This window comes from Pseudophryne corroboree, chromosome 9 (assembly GCF_028390025.1).
Source record: "Pseudophryne corroboree isolate aPseCor3 chromosome 9, aPseCor3.hap2, whole genome shotgun sequence".
Lineage (NCBI taxonomy): Eukaryota > Metazoa > Chordata > Amphibia > Anura > Myobatrachidae > Pseudophryne > Pseudophryne corroboree.
In genome coordinates this window covers 279,974,751-279,994,965 of record NC_086452.1, presented here as the reverse complement: position 1 = coordinate 279,994,965, position 20,215 = coordinate 279,974,751, and the positions used below count along the sequence as shown (strand labels likewise).

General features: G+C 49.4%; 1 long non-coding RNA gene across 2 annotated transcripts in view; it reads left to right on the top strand.

The window, feature by feature from the left end:
• The first annotated feature begins 374 nt into the window (after positions 1–374).
• Positions 375–20,215, top strand: part of LOC134956959 (uncharacterized) — a 326,835-nt gene continuing 306,994 nt past the window's right edge. For both annotated transcript variants that reach the window (XR_010186335.1, XR_010186334.1), the window contains exon 1: positions 375–562. This is a non-coding gene — a long non-coding RNA (uncharacterized LOC134956959). The remainder of the gene's footprint in view (positions 563–20,215) is intronic.

The window sequence follows — 20,215 nt, the reverse complement described above, 5'->3', positions numbered from 1 at the left end:
ATAGACCAACCAGTTGCGAAACACTTTAAGGAGTCCGGGCATACTTTAGACTCTCTCCGATATTTTATGATTGACCACGTCCCCCTTAACTTGAGAGGAGGGCATAGAGCTAAATATTTACTTGTTAAAGAGGCTAGATGGATTACTAGACTCGGAACTACGTCTCCGGGTGGATTAAATGAAAAAATCAACTGGAACTCTGTAATGTAAGGTATTGTTTATTATGTATTTAAGCTTTGTACCGTAAATGACTATATGCTTTGGGGTAATTCTGGGTTTAGTATGTGCTATGTATCTGTGCTATTTTTTCATGTTGTATTATATTATATTTTTCACTTTAATGCTTATATTCCTGCTGCTTTCATTTCAGCCCCATGTCTCCCTGTGAAGCGGCTTCCGGCCTTTCTGCGGTCCTGAGAAGCAAGCGGCCGCCGGGTGGAACCCATGGTGTGGTCTCCTTGGCGACGGCTGACGTAGTGACCGGAAGTTTATGGCGGAAGTCAGCCCGGGGATACGAGTGCGGGCGTGATCGCGGTGGGCTGCGGCATACGTGGTGTTACAGGTATTTAGGGGGGTAAGTGTCTGTTTGTTACTTGGCTGATATTATGTTGTCCTGAGGACGGAGTGTGTTACTCCGAAACAATTGTTGACTTTGAAACATAAATTCAACTTTCATCATTGCTGTCTCTGAGTGCCGTGCTCTATTGGATTCTCTCTCTCTCTCTCTCTCTCTCTATATATATATATATATATATATATATATATATATATTTCTCTGACGTCCTAGTGGATGCTGGGAACTCCTAAAGGACCATGGGGAATAGCGGCTCCGCAGGAGACTGGGCACAACTAAAGAAAGCTTTTAGGTCACCTGGTGTGCACTGGCTCCTCCCACTATGACCCTCCTCCAAGCCCCAGTTAGGATTTGTGCCCGGCCGAGGTTGGATGCACACTAGGGGCTCTCCTGAGCTTCTAGAAAGAAAGTATATAATTAGGTTTTTTATTTTACAGTGAGACCTGCTGGCAACAGGCTCACTGCAGCGAGGGACTAAGGGTAGAAGAAGCGAACCTACCTGCTTGCAGCTAGCTTGGGCTTCTTAGGCTACTGGACACCATTAGCTCCAGAGGGATCGACCGCATGGAACTGGCCTTGGTGTTCGGTCCCGGAGCCGCGCCGCCGTCCCCCTTACAGAGCCAGAAGCAAGAAGAGGTCCGGAAAATCGGCGGCAGAAGACATCAGTCTTCACCAAGGTAGCGCACAGCACTGCAGCTGTGCGCCATTGCTCCTCATGCACACTTCACACTCCGGTCACTGAGGGTGCAGGGCGCTGGGGGGGGGGCGCCCTGAGCAGCAATAAAAACACCTTGGCTGGCATATATATCACAATATATAGCCCCAGAGGCTATATATGTGATAAATACCCCTGCCAGAATCCATAAAAAAGCGGGAGAAAAGTCCGCGAAAAAGGGGCGGAGCTATCTCTCTCAGCACACTGGCGCCATTTTCTCTTCACAGTGCAACTGGAAGACAGCTCCCCAGGCTCTCCCCTGTAGTTTTCAGGCTAAAAGGGTTAAAAAGAGAGGGGGGGCACTAAATTTAGGCGCAATATTGTATATACAAGCAGCTATTGGGAAAAATTCACTCAATATAGTGTTAATCCCTAAATTATATAGCGCTCTGGTGTGTGCTGGCATACTCTCTCTCTGTCTCCCCAAAGTCCTGTCCTCAGTCAGAGCATTCCCTGTGTGTGTGCGGTGTGTCGGTACGGCTGTGTCGACACGTTTGATGAGGTATGTGATGGCAGAGCAGATGCCGATAAATGTGATGTCGCCCCCTGTGGGGCCGACACCAGAGTGGATGGATAGGTGGAAGGTATAAACCGACAGTGTCAACTCCTTACATAAAAGGCTGGATGACGTAACAGCTATGGGACAGCCGGCTTCTCAGTCCGCGCCTGCCCAGGCGTCTCAAAGGCCATCAGGGGCTCAAAAACGCCCGCTCCCTCAGATGGCAGACACAGATGTCGACACGGAGTCTGACTCCAGTGTCGATGAGGTTGAGACATATACACAATCCACTAGGAACATCCTTTACATGATCCCGGCAATAAAAAATGTGTTACACATTTCTGACATTAACCCAAGTACCACTAAAAAAGGGTTTTATGTTTGGGGAGAAAAAGCAGGCAGTGTTTTGTTCCCCCATCAAATGAGTGAATGAAGTGTGAAAAAGCGTGGGTTCCCCCGATAAGAAACTGGTAATTTCTAAAAAGTTACTGATGGCGTACCCTTTCCCGCCAGAGGATAAGTTACGCTGGGAGATATCCCCTAGGGTGGATAAGGCGCTCACACGTTTGTCAAAAAAGGTGGCACTGCCGTCTTAGGATACGGCCACTTTGAAGGTACCTGCTGATAAAAAGCAGGAGGCTATCCTGAAGTCTGTATTTACACACTCAGGTACTAGACTGAGACCTGCAGATAGTGCTGCTGCAGCGTGGTCTGTAACCCTGTCAAACAGGGATACTATTTTGCGAACATAAGACGTCGTCTTATATATGAGGGATGCACAGAGGGATATTTTGCCGGCTGGCATCCAGAAATTAGTGCAATGTCCATTCGGTCAGGAGGTTATTAGAGACCCGACACTGGACAGGTGATGCTGACTTTAAAAGGCACATAGAGCCTTATAAGGGTGAGGAATTGTTTGGGGATGGTCTCTGGGACCTCGTATCCACAGCAACAGCTGGGAAGAAAATTTTTTTACCTCAGGTTTCCTCACAGCCTCAGAAAGCACTGTATTATCAGGTACAGTCCTTTCGGCTTCAGAAAGGTACGGTGGGGGGCCGCCTCAAAAATTTCAGCGATCAGTGGGCTCGCTCACAGGTGGATCCATGGATCCTTCAAGTAGTATCTCAGGGGTACTAGCTGGAATTCGAGGCGTCTCCCCCCCGCCGTTTCCTCAAATCTGCCTTGCCGACAACTCCCTCAGGCAGGGAGACTGTGCTAGAGGCAATTCACAAGCTGTATTCCCAGCAGGTGATAGTCAAGGTGCCCCTACTTCAACAAGGACGGGGTTACTATTCCACACTGTTTGTGGTACCGAAACCGGACGGTTCGGTGAGACCCATTTTATATTTGAAATCCTTGAACACATACATAAAAAAATTCAAGTTCAAGATGGAATCGCTCAGGGCGATTATTGCAAGCCTGGAGGAGGGGGATTACATGGTATCCCTGGACATCAAGGAGGCTTACCTACATGTCCCCATTTACCATCCTCACCAGGAGTACCTCAGATTTGTGGTACAGGATTGCCATTACCAATTCCGAACACTGCCGTTTGGACTGTCCACGGCACCGAGGGTCTTTACCAAGGTAATGGCAGAAATGATTATACTCCTTCAAGAAAGGAAGTTTTAAATTATCCCGTACTTGGACGATCTCCTTATAAAGGCGAGGTCCAAGGAGCAGTTGTTGGTCGGAGTAGCACTATCTCGGGAAGTGCTACAACAGCACGGATGGATTCTATACATTCCAAAGTCACAGCTGGTTCCTACCACACACCTACTGTTCCTGGGGATGGTTCTGGACACAGAACAGAAAAAAGTGTTTCTCCCGCAGGAGAAAGCCAAGGAGCTGTCATCTTTAGTCAGAGACCTCCTGAAACCAAAACAGGTATCGGTGCATCACTGCACACGAGTCCTGGGAAAAATGGTAGCTTCTTACAAAGCAAAATTCCATTCGGCAGGTTCCATGCAAGAACCTTTCAGTGGGACCTCTTGGACAAGTGGTCGGGATCGCATCTTCAGATGCATCGGCTGATAACCCTGTCTCCAAGGACCAGGGTATCTCTACTGTGGTGGCTGCAGAGTGCTCATCTTCAAGAGGGCCGCAGATTCGGCATACAGGACTGGGTCCTGGTAACCACGGATGCCAGCCTTCGAGGCTGGGGGGCAGTCACACAGGGAAGAAATTTCCAAGGACTTTGGTCAAGTCAGGAGTCGTCCCTACACATAAATATTCTGGAACTGAGGGCCATTTACAATGCCCTAAGTCTGGCAAGGCCTCTGCTTCAAAACCAGCCGGTACTGATCCAATCAGACAACATCACGGCAGTCGCCCATGTAAACCGACAGGGCGGCACAAGAAGCAGGATGGCGAAGGCAGAAGCCACAAGGATTCTCCGATGGGCGGAAAATCACGTCTTAGCACTGTCAGCAGTGTTCATTCCGGGAGTGGACAACTGGGAAGCAGACTTCCTCAGCGGACACGACCTACACCCGGGAGAGTGGGGACTTCATCCAGAAGTCTTCCAACTGTTGGTAAACCGTTGGGAAAGGCCACAGGTGGACATGATGGCGTCCCGCCTAAACAAAAAACTAGAGAGATATTGCGCCAGGTCAAGGGACCCTCAGGCGATAGCTGTGGACACTCTAGTGACACCGTGGGTGTACCAGTCAGTTTATGTGTTCCCTCCTCTGCCTCTCATACCAAGGGTACTGAGAATAATAAGAAAACGAGGAGTAAGAACAATACTCGTGGTTCCGGATTGGCCAAGACGAGCGTGGTACCCGGAACTTCAAGAGATGATCTCAGAGGACCCATGGCCTCTGCCGCTCAGACAGGACCTGCTGCAGCAGGGGCCCTGTCTGTTCCAAGACTTACCGCGGCTGCGTTTGACGGCATGGCGGTTGAACGCCGGATCCTGAAGGAAAAGGGCATTCCGGAGTTAGTCATTCCTACGCTGATTAAAGCCAGGAAAGATGTAACTGCAAAGCATTATCACCGCATACGGCGGATGTATGTTGCTTGGTGTGAGGCCAAAAAGGCCCCAACAGAGGAATTTCAACTGGGTCGATTTCTGCATTTCCTACAAACAGGAGTGACTATGGGCCTGAAATTAGGCTCCATTAAGGTACAGATCTCTGCTCTGTCGATTTTCTTCCAGAAAGAACTAGCTTCACTACCTGAAGTTCAGACGTTTGTTAAGGGAGTGCTGCATATTCAGCCCCCTTTTGTGCCTCCAGTGGCACCTTAGGATCTCAACGTGGTGTTGAGTTTCTTAAAATCACATTGGTTTGAGCCACTTAAAACCGTCGATCTAAAATATCTCACGTGGAAAGTGGTCATGTTATTGGCCTTGGCTTCAGCCAGGCGTGTGTCAGAATTGGCGGCTTTGTCATGTAAAAGCCCTTATCTGATTTTCCATATGGATAGGGCAGAATAGAGGACTCGTCCCCAGTTTCTCCCTAGGGTGGTATCAGCTTTTCACTTGAACCAACCTATTGTGGTGCCTGCGGCTACTAGGGACTTGGAGGATTCCAAGTTGCTGGACGTAGTCAGGGCCTTGAAAATTTATGTTTCCAGGACGGCTAGAGTCAGGAAAACTGACTCGCTATTTATCCTGTATGCACCCAACAAGCTGGGTGCTCCTGCTTCTAAGCAGACTATTGCTCGCTGGATTTGTAGCACAATTCAGCTGGCGCATTCTGCGGCTGGACTGCCGCATCCTAAATCAGTATAAGCCCATTCCACAAGGAAGGTGGGCTCATCTTGGGCGGCTGCCCGAGGGGTCTCGGCTTTACAACTTTGCCGAGCTGCTACTTGGTCAGGGGCAAACACGTTTGCAAAATTCTACAAATTTGATACCCTGGCTGAGGAGGACCTTGAGTTCTCTCATTCGGTGCTGCAGAGTCATCCGCACTCTCCCGCCCGTTTGGGAGCTTTGGTATAATCCCCATGGTCCTTTCGGAGTTCCCAGCATCCACTAGGACGTCAGAGAAAATAAGATTTTACTCACCGGTAAATCTATTTCTCGTAGTCCGTAGTGGATGCTGGGCGCCCGTCCCAAGTGCGGATTGTCTGCAATACTTGTACATAGTTATTGTTAACTAAAGGGTTATTGTTGAGCCATCTGTTGAGAGGCTCAGTTGTTTTCATACTGTTAAACTGGGTATGGTATCACGAGTTATACGGTGTGATTGGTGTGGCTGGTAAGAGTCTTACCCGGGATTCAGAATCCTTCCTTATTATGTCAGCTCGTCCGGGCACAGTGTCCTAACTGAGGCTTGGAGGAGGGTCATAGTGGGAGGACCCAGTGCACACCAGGTGACCTAAAAGCTTTCTTTAGTTGTGCCCAGTCTCCTGCGGAGCCGCTATTCCCCATGGTCCTTTCGGAGTTCCCAGCATCCACTACGGACTACGAGAAATAGATTTACCGGTGAGTAAAATCTTATTATACACACTTTTGCTATATTTTAGATATAAACGTTTATTGATTTATGGTAAATCTTATTTGGTTTTTCTAAATCAGCAGGGCTATGCCGCAACATAACCCGGTATGTGTATTTGTATTTTAAAAATTATGAATTAAAAGTAAATTTTTAACTATACATTTATTTATGAATTTACAAGTGTGCCCCGGAAAAGGCATTTAGTCCCCTTTCCTTTGCATCTTACGCAAAACCCCCTGTTTGTACAGTCCTTTATAATGCCAGATCTATAAGAAACAAGACTGCAACAATTGCTGGCCTTATTGAATCTGCAGATCTAGCCTGTATTACAGAGACCTGGCTAACTGAAAATGCAGCACCTATATTGGAGGCTGCGGTCCCAACAAACTACTCTGTCATCCACAACCCAAGACTGGACCGCAGGGGTGGCGGGGTGGCTATCTGCTTAAAAAAATTGGATCTTAATTACCTACCGGTAAATCCTTTTCTCGTAGTTCGTAGAGGATGCTGGGGTCCGCATTAGTACCATGGGGTATAGGGGTATAGATGGGTCCACTAGGTGCCATTGGCACTTTAACAGTTTAATAGTGTGGGCTGGCTCCTCCCTCTATGCCCCTCCTACCAGACTCAGTCTAGAAACTGTGCCCGAGGAGACGGACAACTTCGAGAGAAGGATTTTACACAGATAGTGGCGAAATTCATACCAGCTCACACAAACAAGGCAAACCAAGCTAACTAGCCTGAAAACTCAGCAACAGCTGAAACATTACTGAACCCAGTAAAGAAATGCAATACTTAACTAAGAACAAAGCAGTACTGAACCAAGTAACCACTGCAGGATAACGAAGCGCTTGACGGGCACCCAGCATCCTCTACGGACTATGAGAAAAGTATTTACCGGTAGGTAATTAAAATCTTATTTTCTCTTACATCCTAGAGGATGCTGGGGTCCACAATAGTACTATGGGGATGTACCAAAGGAGAGCGCAAAGGCTCCTGCAGAACAGATTGATCAAACTTGAGGTCCTCAGAGGCCAAAGTATCGAACTTGTAGAACTTAGCAAACGTGTTCGATCCAGACCAAGTAGCCTTTCGGAAAAGCTGCAAAGCCGAGACACCCCGGGCAGCCGCCCAGGAAGAATCCACCTTATGAGTAGAGTGGGCCTTAACAGACTTTGGACACAGCAATCCTACCATAGAATATGCATGCTGGATAGACAAACCACCGCCAGAAACAAAATGCTGGATAGTGAATCTGATCCAGCAAGAGATCGTCTGCTTAGAAGCAGGACACCCAATTTTCTTGGGATCATAAAGGACAAACAGAGAGTCCGATTTTCTGTGATGAGCAGTCCTCTTCGCATAGATCTTCAAAGCCCCACAACATCCAAGGACTTTGATGAAATTGAGGAGTCAGTAGCCACTGGCACCACAATAGGTTGCTAGATATGAAAAGCCGACACAGCCTTAGAAAGGAACTGTTGACGCGTCCTGAGTTCCGCTCTATCTTCATGGAAGATTAAATAGGGGCTTTTACAGGACAAAGCCCCCATATCTGGCACACGTCGCGCAGAAGCCAAGGCTAACAATGTGACAGCCTTCCACGTGAGAAACTTGACCTCAGCCTCCTGTAAAGGCTCAAACCAATCTGATTGCAGGAAATGCAAAAACCACGTCAAGATCCCAGGGTGCCGTCGGCGCCACAAAGGGAGGCTGGATGTGCAGAACCTTTTTCTAAAAGGTCTGTACCTTAGGAAGGGCAGCCAATTGTTTCTGGAAGAAAATGGATAAAGCCGAAATCTGGACCTTTATGGGATCCCAACCGCAGGCCCATATTCACACCTGCTTGCAGGAAGAGTAGAAACCGGCCAAGTTGAAACTCCACCGCTGGAAATTTCTTGGATTCACACCAAGACACATACTTTTTCCAAATTCGATGGTAATGCTTAGACGTTACTCCCTTACTAGCCTGTATCAGGGTAGAAATAACCTTGCTCGGAATACCGCTCCGAGCTAAGGTCTGGCGCTCAACCTCCATGCCGTCAAACGCAGCCGTGGTAAGTCTTGATAAGTGAACGGCCCCTGTTGTAGAAGATCCCCCCGAAGAGGAAGAGGCCTTGGATCTTCCAGTAGTAGAGCCAGCAGATCCACGTACCAAGCCCTTCTTGGCCAGTCCGGAGCAATGAGGATCGCCTGAACTCCTGTTCTTTTAACAAGCTTTAGAATTCTTGGAACGAGTGGAAGTGGAGGGAACACATACACTGACCTGAACACCCACGGTGTTACCAGGGCATCCATCGCCACTGCCTGTGGGTCTCTCGACCTGGAACAGTACCTCCGAAGTTTCTTGTTGATACACGAGGCCATCATGTCTATTTGAGGTACACCCCAACGACTGGTCACCTCTGTGAACACCTCCGGATGGAGGCCCAATTCTCCTGGATGGAGATCGTGCCTGCTGAGAAAGTCTGCTTCCCAGTTGTGCACTCCCAGAATGAAGATTGCTGACAGCGCCACTGCGTGCCTTTCTGCCCAGAGGAGGATTTTTGTCACCTCTGACATTGCAGCTCTGCTCTTCGTTCCGCCCTGTCGGTTTATGTAGGCCACCGTCGTTACATTGTTCGACTGCACTTGAATGGCCTAATCTTGCAGAAGTTGTGCTGCTTGTAGAGGACCGTTGTACATGGCTCTAGCTCCAGGATGTTTATTGGAAGAAGGGATTCCTGACTTGACCTACTTCCTTGGAAGGTTTCCCCTTGGGTGACTACTCCCCAACTTCTGAGACTTGCATCTGTGGTTAGAAGGATCCAGTTCTGTACCCCGAACCTGCAGCCCTCCAGAAGGCGAGGCAGTTGCAGCCACTAGAGGAGTGAAATCATTGCTTTCGGTGACAGACGTAGCCTCTGGTGCATGTGTAGGTGAGATCCCGACCACTGGTCTAGGAGATCCAGTTGCAATGACCGAGCATGAAATCTTCCGTACTGTAGAGCCTCGTAAGAGGCAACCATCTTCCCCAGAAGGTGAATGCACTGAGGAACCGATACCCGGGCAGGCTTCAAGACATCCCGGACCATTGACTGTATCACCAACACTTTTTCCACTGGTAGAAACACCCTCTGCACCTCCGAGTCGAGGATCATCTCCAGGAAAGACAATCTCTTTGTCAGCTCCAAATGTGACTTTGGATGGTTCAGGATCCAACCGTGCTCCCTGAGCAAATGAGTCGTGAGAGCAATGGTCTATAACAACTTCTCCCTGGACGATGCCTTTATCAGTAGATTGTCCAGATATGGAATTATGTTCACTCCCTGTCTGAGGAGGAAAACCATCATCTCTGCCATCACCTTGGTGAAGACCCTCGGTGCCGTGGAGAGACCGAATGGCAATGCCTGGAACTGATAGTGATTGTCTAACAGTGCAAACCTGAGATAAGCCTGATGTGGTGGCCAAATGGGAATGTGGAGGTACGCATCCTTGATATAGAGGCACACCAGAAACTCCCCCTCCTCCAGACCTGAGATCACCGCCCTCAGAGACTCCATTTTGAATTTGAACTCCCTTAGATCAGGGTTTAACGATGTCAAGTTCATAGTTGGCCTGACCGAACCATCCGGTTTCGGTACCACAAAAATTTTTGAATAGTAACCCCTGTTTCTCTAACGTCCTAGTGGATGCTGGGGACTCCGTCAGGACCATGGGGAATAGCGGCTCCGCAGGAGACAGGGCACAAAAAGTAAGCTTTTAGGATCACATGGTGTGTACTGGCTCCTCCCCCTATGACCCTCCTCCAAGCCTCAGTTAGGTTTTTGTGCCCGTCCGAGCAGGGTGCAATCTAGGTGGCTCTCATAAAGAGCTGCTTAGAAAAAGTTTTTTAGGTTTCTTATTTTCAGTGAGTCCTGCTGGCAACAGGCTCACTGCTACGAGGGACTTAGGGGAGAGAAGTGAACTCACCTGCGTGCAGGATGGATTTGCTTTTTAGGCTACTGGACACCATTAGCTCCAGAGGGATCGAACACAGGCCCAGCCATGGAGTCCGGTCCCGGAGCCGTGCCGCCGACCCCCCTTGCAGAAAACAGGCGGCAGAAGACTTTCAGTCTTCATAAGGTAGCGCACAGCACTGCAGCTGTGCGCCATTGTTGTCGGCACACTTCACACCAGCGGTCACTGAGGGTGCAGGGCGCTGGGGGGGGCGCCCTGGGCAGCAATGTATAATACCTTTTTCTATGGCTAAAATACATCACATATAGCCCTTGAGGCTATATGGATGTATTTAACCCCTGCCATATATCGCAAACTCCGGGAGAAGAGCCCGCCGTTTTAGGGGGCGGGGCCTATTCTCCTCAGCACACAGCGCCATTTCCTGCTCAGCTCCGCTGTGAGGAAGGCTCCCAGGACTCTCCCCTGCACTGCACTACAGAAACAGGGTAAAACAGAGAAGGGGGGCATATTTTGGCGATATTTTTATATATTAAGCGCATATAACAGAAACAACACCTTTTAGGGTTGTTTATATACATTTTTATAGCGCTTTGGTGTGTGCTGGCAAACTCTCCCTCTGTCTCCCCAAAGGGCTAGTGGGGTCCTGTCTTCGATAAGAGCATTCCCTGTGTGTCTGCTGTGTGTCGGTACGTGTGTGTCGACATGTATGAGGACGATGTTGGTGTGGAGGCGGAGCAATTGCCGGTAATGGTGATGTCACCCCCTAGGGAGTCGACACCGGAATGGATGGCTTTAATTATGGAATTACGTGATAATGTTAGCACGCTGCAAAAGTCAGTTGACGACATGAGACGGCCGGAAAACCAGTTAGTACCTGTCCAGGCGTCTCAGGCACCGTCAGGGGCTGTAAAACGTCCCTTACCTCAGTCAGTCGACACAGGTACCGACACAGATGAATCTAGTGTCGACGGTGAAGAAAGAAACGTATTTTCCAATAGGGCCACACGTTATATGATCACGGCAATGAAGGAGGCTTTGCATATCTCTGATACTGCAGGTACCTCAAAGGGGGGTATTATGTGGGGTGTGAAAAAACTACCTGTAGCTTTTCCAGAATCAGAGGAATTGAATGACGTGTGTGATGAAGCGTGGGTTAACCCCGATAGAAAACTGCTAATTTCAAAGAAGTTATTGGCATTATACCCTTTCCCACCAGAGGTTAGGGCGCGCTGGGAAACACCCCCTAGGGTGGATAAGGCGCTCACACGCTTATCAAAACAAGTGGCGTTACCGTCTCCTGATACGGCCGCCCTCAAGGATCCAGCTGATAGGAGGCTGGAAACTACCCTGAAGAGTATATACACACATACTGGTGTTATACTGCGACCAGCAATAGCCTCAGCCTGGATGTGCAGTGCTGGGGTGGTGTGGTCGGATTCCCTGACTGAAAATATTGATACCCTGGATAGGGACAGTATTTTATTGACTATAGAGCAATTAAAGGATGCTTTTATTTATATGCGAGATGCTCAGAGGGATATTTGCACTCTGGCATCGAGAGTAAGTGCGATGTCCATATCTGCCAGAAGAAGTTTATGGACGCGACAGTGGTCAGGTGATGCGGATTCCAAACGGCATATGGAAGTATTGCCGTATAAAGGAGAGGAATTATTTGGGGTCGGTCTATCGGATCTGGTGGCCACGGCAACAGCCGGAAAATCCACTTTTTTACCTCAGGTCACCTCCCAACAGAAAAAGACACCGTCTTTTCAGCCGCAGTCCTTTCGTTCCTATAAGAATAAGCGGGCAAAAGGACAGTCATATTTGCCCAGAGGCAAAGGAAGGGGTAAGAGGGTGCAGCAAGCAACTACTTCCCACGAACAGAAGCCCTCCCCGGCTTCTACAAAGCCCTCAGCATGACGCTGGGGCTGTGCAAGCGGACTCAGGGGCGGTGGGGGGTCGACTAAAGATTTTCAGCACACAGTGGGCGCGCTCACAGGTGGACCCTTGGATCCTGCAGGTAGTATCTCAGGGTTACAAGTTGGAATTCGAAAAGTCTCCCCCTCGCCGGTTCCTAAAGTCTGCTTTACCAACGTCTCCCTCAGAAAGGGCGACGGTATTGGAAGCCATTCACAAGCTGTATTCTCAGCAGGTGATAGTCAAGGTACCCCTCCTACAACAGGGAAAGGGGTATTATTCCACACTATTTGTGGTACCGAAGCCGGACGGTTCGGTAAGACCTATTCTAAATCTGAAATCCTTGAACCTGTACATACAGAAATTCAAGTTCAAGATGGAGTCACTCAGAGCAGTGATAGCGAATCTGGAAGAAGGGGACTTCATGGTGTCCCTGGACATAAAAGATGCTTATCTGCATGTCCCAATTTACCCTTCACACCAAGGGTATCTCAGGTTCGTGATACAAAACTGTCATTATCAGTTTCAAACGCTGCCGTTTGGTTTGTCCACGGCACCTCGGGTCTTTACCAAGGTAATGGCCGAAATGATGGTTCTTCTACGAAGAAAAGGCGTATTAATTATCCCTTACTTGGACGATCTCCTGATAAGGGCAAGGTCCAGAGAACAGCTGGAAGTCGGAGTAGCACTAACCCAAGTAGTGCTTCAACAACACGGGTGGATTCTGAATCTTCCAAAATCTCAATTGACCCCGACGACACGTCTGCTGTTCCTGGGAATGATTCTGGACACTGTTCAGAAAAAGGTGTTTCTCCCGGAGGAGAAAGCAAGGGAGTTATCCGAACTTGTCAGGAACCTCCTAAAACCAGGAAATGTGTCAGTACATCAATGCACAAGAGTCCTGGGAAAGATGGTGGCTTCTTACGAAGCAATTCCATTCGGCAGATTCCACGCACGAATATTTCAGTGGGATCTGCTGGACAAATGGTCCGGATCGCATCTGCACATGCATCAGCGGATAACACTGTCACCAAGAACAAGGGTGTCTCTTCTGTGGTGGTTGCAGAGTGCCCATCTGTTAGAGGGCCGCAGATTCGGCATACAGGACTGGGTCCTGGTGACTACGGATGCCAGCCTACGAGGCTGGGGAGCAGTCACACAGGGAAGAAACTTCCAGGGCGTGTGGTCGAACCTGGAGACGTCTCTTCACATAAATATACTGGAGCTAAGAGCGATTTACAATGCTCTAAGCCTGGCAAAACCGCTGCTTCAGGGTCAGCCGGTGTTGATCCAGTCGGACAACATCACGGCAGTCGCCCACGTAAACAGACAGGGCGGCACGAGAAGCAGAAGAGCAATGACAGAAGCTGCAAGGATTCTTCGCTGGGCGGAAAATCATGTCATAGCACTGTCAGCAGTGTTCATTCCGGGAGTGGACAACTGGGAAGCAGACTTCCTCAGCAGACACGACCTCCACCCGGGAGAGTGGGGACTTCATCCAGAAGTCTTCCACATGATTGTGAACCGTTGGGAAAAACCAAAGGTGGACATGATGGCGTCCCGCCTCAACAAGAAACTGGACAGATATTGCGCCAGGTCAAGAGACCCTCAGGCAATAGCTGTGGACGCTCTGGTAACACCGTGGGTGTACCAGTCCGTGTATGTGTTTCCTCCTCTGCCTCTCATACCAAAGGTACTGAGAATTATACGGCTACGGGGAGTAAGAACAATACTCGTGGCTCCGGATTGGCCGAGAAGGACTTGGTACCCGGAACTTCAAGAGATGCTCACGGAAGAGCCGTGGCCTCTACCGTTAAGAAGGGATCTGCTTCAGCAGGGACCTTGTATGTTCCAAGACTTACCGCGACTGCGTTTGACGGCATGGCGGTTGAACGCCGGATTCTAAAAGAAAAGGGCATTCCAGAGGAAGTTATTCCTACCTTGATTAAAGCCAGGAAGGAAGTGACCGCACAACATTATCACCGCATTTGGAGAAAATATGTTGCGTGGTGTGAGGCCAAGAAGGCCCCAACGGAGGAATTTCAATTGGGTCGATTCCTACATTTCCTGCAGGCAGGATTGTCTATGGGCCTCAAATTGGGGTCTATTAAGGTTCAAATTTCGGCCTTATCGATTTTCTTCCAGAAATAATTGGCTTCAGTGCCTGAAGTACAAACCTTTGTCAAAGGTGTACTACATATACAGCCCCCGATTGTGCCTCCAGTGGCACCGTGGGATCTCAACGTAGTTTTGGATTTTCTCAAATCCCATTGGTTTGAGCCGCTCAAATCGGTAGATTTGAAGTATCTTACATGGAAAGTAACCATGCTACTGGCCCTGGCTTCAGCCAGGAGAGTATCAGAGTTGGCGGCTTTATCGTACAAAAGCCCATATCTGATTTTCCATTCGGACAGGGCAGAACTGCGGACGCGTCCTCGGTTTCTGCCTAAGGTGGTTTCGGCTTTTCACTTGAACCAGCCTATTGTGGTGCCTGCGGCTACTAGCGACTTGGAGGACTCCAAGTTGCTGGACGTTGTCAGAGCATTGAAAATATATATTTCAAGGACGGCTGGAGTCAGAAAATCTGACTCGCTGTTTATCCTGTATGCACCCAACAAGATGGGTGCTCCTGCGTCTAAGCAGACGATTGCTCGTTGGATCTGTAGCACAATCCAACTTGCACATTCTGTGGCAGGCCTGCCACAGCCTAAATCTGTAAATGCCCACTCCACAAGGAAGGTGGGCTCATCTTGGGCGGCTGCCCGAGGGGTCTCGGCATTACAACTTTGCCGAGCAGCTACGTGGTCAGGGGAGAACACGTTTGTAAAATTTTACAAATTTGATACTCTGGCTAAGGAGGACCTGGAGTTCTCTCATTCGGTGCTGCAGAGTCATCCGCACTCTCCCGCCCGTTTGGGAGCTTTGGTATAATCCCCATGGTCCTTACGGAGTCCCCAGCATCCACTAGGACGTTAGAGAAAATAAGAATTTACTTACCGATAATTCTATTTCTCATAGTCCGTAGTGGATGCTGGGCGCCCATCCCAAGTGCGGATTGTCTGCAATACTTGTACATAGTTATTGTTACAAAAATCGGGTTATTATTGTTGTGAGCCATCTTTTCAGAGGCTTCTTCGTTGTTATCATACTGTTAACTGGGTTCAAATCACAAGTTGTACGGTGTGATTGGTGTGGCTGGTATGAGTCTTACCCGGGATTCAAGATCCTTCCTTATTGTGTACGCTCGTCCGGGCACAGTACCTAACTGAGGCTTGGAGGAGGGTCATAGGGGGAGGAGCCAGTACACACCATGTGATCCTAAAAGCTTACTTTTTGTGCCCTGTCTCCTGCGGAGCCGCTATTCCTCATGGTCCTGACGGAGTCCCCAGCATCCACTACGGACTATGAGAAATAGAATTATCGGTAAGTAAATTCTTATTTTTGCAGATGAGGTGGAACTGGAACAATGACCTCTGACTTTTCCAATTTTTGGATGGCTTCCTGCAGGATAACCCTTTCTGTCAGTAGAGCTGGCAAGTCTGATTTGAAGAATCGGTGAGGCGGGAGATCTTGAAACTCCAGTCTGTACCCCTGGGGCACAATACCCTGTACCCAGGGATCCAGGCCGGACGACACCCAGACGCTGCTGAAACGCCTGAGTCTCGCACCCACCAGCCCGTCCTCCAGGCTGTGCGGTCCACCGTCGTGCTGAGGATTTTAAAGTACCAGAAGCAGACTTCTGGTCCTGGGAACCTGCAGGTGCAGGTTTTTTTGATTTTGCACGACCTACTCTAAAGAAGGTGGTAGGAGGCTTGGACTTTTTTGTCTTAGCGGTCCAAAAGGACTGCGATGCAGATGAACAAAAGGGTCTTTTCGTAGAAGGCGTAGCTGACGGAAGAAAGGGTGACTTACCCACGGTTGCCGTGGAATTCCATGCATCCAACGCTTCCCCAAATAGAGCCTGACCTGTGTAGGGTAGGTTCTCCGCACTTCTTCTGGATTCTGCATCGGCAGACCATTGGCAGAGCCAGAGACCCCTGCGAGCTGAGACAGACATGGAAGATATCCTTGCATTCAGTGTAAGCAGATCCTTTATGGATTCCACCAGAATCCTGTATGTTGCGTAAAAACAGTTCAATGTCACTTCTATCCATTGTATCTAAGCCCTCTAGTATCGTGCCTGACCACTTTACTATGGCTTTAGAGATCCTTGCACAGGCAATAGTAGGCCTTAACGCCACCCCTGAAGCAGTGTATATGGATTTGAGCGTAGTGTCATTCTTACGATCAGCTGGTTCTTTCAACGCGGTAGAACCCTGGACAGGTAAAACCACCTTATTAGACAGTCTGGAGACAGAGGCGTCAACTATGGGTGGGGTCTCCCAACTTTTCCTATCCTTTTCAGGGAAGGGAAAAGCAACCAGAACCCTTTTGGGGATCTGGAATTTCCTCTCCGGGTGATAATGCTGATTTATATACAGGAATGAAAAGCTATACCTTAAACACACTTTAAATACACTTTACCATGGAGCCGCTGCGGCCGCTATACTTAATACACACTCTACGTACTTTTTACGCTATTAGTCCCGTACCGTGTACGGACTTTGCGTACAAATGCTGCGCTGACGGTACAAAGTACACACATCGCGTACACACCCAGAGATACACTTTAAACCTTATACAGCAATGCAATGCGATACTAATACACTTTAAACCTCAGCAGGGAAAGGAAGACACGACACCAGTCTGTAGTTAAACCACTGGGTTCCGACACCACAGCGTGTGCACTATTTGGATTAAATATGTAATGTGTTTTGATGGCTTTTCCATGCGTTCACAAACTCTACCGTAAATACTCATACCACGCGCTAATACGCAGGTCCGCGGGAGCGACCATACGCAAATTGCGAATATATGCACGCACGGCAGAGCAAGTATGCGCACGGAGGCCATCTGTGTGTAGTTTGTACGTAATGTATGTACTGCAATATTTTTGGACTTTGACACGGGTTTTCCCAGGATTTAACAAATAGAGCAGGGGTGGGCAATTATTTCAGCTGGGGGGCCGCTTAACACTTCCAGCGAATATTCGAGGGCCACACACAAAATACTCAAAAAGAGTCCCCTTTTTACACATTACGGCAGACAGCGTGCCCTTTTTTACACAATACGGCAGACAGCGTCCCTCTTTTTACACATTACGGTAGACAGCGTCCCTCTTTTTACACATTACGGCAGACAGCGTGCCCTTTTTTACACATTACGGCACACAGCGTCCCTCTTTTTACACATTACGGCAGACAGCGTCCCTCTTTTTACACATTACGGCAGACAGCGTGCCCTTTTTTACACATTACGGCAGACAGCGTCCCTCTTTTTACACATTACGGCAGACAGCGTCCCCTTTTTACACATTACGGCAGACAGTGTGCTCTTTTTACACATTACGGCAGACATCGTCCCCCTTTTTTACACATTACGGCAGACAGCGTCCCTCTTTTTACACATTACGGCAGACAGCGTGCCCTTTTTTACACATTACGGCAGACAGCGTCCCTCTTTTTACACATTACGGCAGACAGCGTGCCCTTTTTTACACATTACGGCAGACAGCGTCCCTCTTTTTACACATTACGGCAGACAGCGTCCCCTTTTTACACATTACGGCAGACAGTGTGCTCTTTTTACACATTACGGCAGACATCGTCCCCCTTTTTTACACATTACGGCAGACATCGTCCCCCTTTTTTACACATTACGGCAGACATCGTCCCCCTTTTTACACATTACGGCAGACAGCATCCCCCATTTTTACACATTACGGCAGACAGCATCCCCCATTTTTACACATTAAGGCAGACAGTCCCTACCCCCCTTTCCTCCCCTCCCCTAAACCCATATTGCAGTTTTTAATCCCCCTCCCTCCCCACCCCTAAACCTATATGGCAGCTTAAGCACTGATCCAGGGGTTGGCTGGACAGGGGGTTTACCTGTTTGTCACCGTGACAAACGATCCCCGCTGTCCGAAGATCCGCGCTGCTGCTGGCCGGAGTCACCACTGATGTGGCCTCTCCTGCTCCGGCTCGCTGCCCGCCGCTTCTCCTCACTGGCCACCGCTTAATCTCCTCCTCACAGGCCGCCGCTCCTGGTCACTGCAGTGCCCGCTCCCCGTGCCGCCCAGCTAACAGAGGAAATCCCGGTCAGCTGACTCTGTGACGTGACCGGGATTTCCTCAGCGGCGCCGCGTCTGAGAGCAGTGCAATGACAAGCGGCCTGTCGGGCCGCTTGTCATTGCACTCTGGTGGGGCACAGCGGGCCAGGCAGGATCGGTCCGCGGGCCACATCCGGCCCGCGGGCCGCCTGTTGCCCACCCCTAAAATAGAGCGTTTAATTCTTTGGATGCAGGGAAGGTAAGCGATGCTTTTTTATTGTCTGTGAAGTAAGCCTCCTCAACCAGCTCAGGTGGTTTGCCAGTAATGTTTAACACATCTCTAATGGCCTCAATCATCAGCTGCACCCCCTTTGCAAGGGATGCCGCCCCCTCATCACATCCCCATCCCCATCCGCCATGTCGGTATCCGTGTCATCTTGCATAATCTGGGCAAGTGCACGTTTCTGTGGGTATACGCTAGGCGATTTAGAAGGAATAGGAACTGAACCTGACCAAACTGCCATAGACTTTCAGTCTCAGTATGGGCTACCCTAGTAGAGATCTGAGAGATCATTCCCTTAATAGAAGTCAGCCATTCTGGCTCAGTAACAGGAATCTGAGACAATACACTACATTCCTGGGTACATGGAATGGTCTCCTCTGGAGAAGAAGCATCCTCTGCAGCATAAGACACAGAGTCCCTGGACATGGTTATGTGAGAAAGCATACACCCGCACTCACACAGGAAAATGTCAGACACAGCTTTCCCCCCAAATCCTTCAGAGAAGCACAGAGCTTGGAGCCAGCACACACACAGCGCTTCCCTAGGTAGATATAATACAACTACCTAGCGCTAACTGTGTACCTTAATAGACTACACAGTAATTACACAGCCCCCCACCCTACTACAAGCCCCTGGTACCGCACAGGATAGCTGGAGTTGCGTGGAAGGACAGCACTCCCTGTCAGCTTCTCTGTAGTAGGATCTGCAGGCAGGAAAATGGTGCTGAACGCTGCTGGGTCCGCTCTGAGGAGAAGCTCTGCCCCCTGAACATGGCGCTGCTTCCCGCACTTCACATTTTTATACTGGCCTAAGGAATGGTGCTGGCAGCGTTACCGAGGTCCATGACAGCCGTGGTGACCAGTGTAGAGCATAGGCGCTGGCTCAGGGTTCCCCTCATAGCGCCACACTGTGTACCACTGAGCCTCCGGAGAGCAGTCAGTACTGCACTCCCACCCTGTTGCTGCCATCTTCACACTGCCCCCCCTCCCTCCCCGCTTGCTGGGGCGCCAGTGACTTACTCGCCACCGGAATCTTCTGGCTTTGTTAGGGGGTGGCGGCATGCTGCGGGAGTGAGCGGTCGCCTCGAGCGGCTAACGTTCATCACCATCAGGAGCTCAGTGTCCTGTCAGCAGAGATAGTGGCCATTAACCTCTCAGGGTTGGACACTACTCCCCCTCTTAAGTCTCACGAAGCAGGGCCTCCCTGTGCCTAAATTATTCCTTCGGGCACATTTTCTAAACTGAGTCTGGTAGGAGGGGCATAGAGGGAGGAGCCAGCCCACACTATTAAACTCTTAAAGTGCCAATGGCTCCTAGTGGACTCATCTATACTCCATGGTACTAATGTAGACCCCAGCATCCTTTAGGACGTAAGAGAAAAGAACTTAAACTTAGGGTCCACCCTATTGAAATTACTCGCTCATTCGAGTGCATTGCTGCCCGGAGTTCGACAGGATTAGGTTTCAGAGTACTTCTCATTTACCAGCCCCCTGGAGATGGATAGATATTTCTACAAGAAATTGCAGACACTGTTGCTGGCCTTGTTCTGGAACATCAAAGATGGCTCATCTGGGATTTCAATGCATGGGTGGATGATGAGCTCTCACGCCTTGGCCAAGACCTCATGTGCACAATGAATGGTCTGGGCTTCATACAGGTCATTCCTTCTGCCACACATAAAAGTAGTCACACT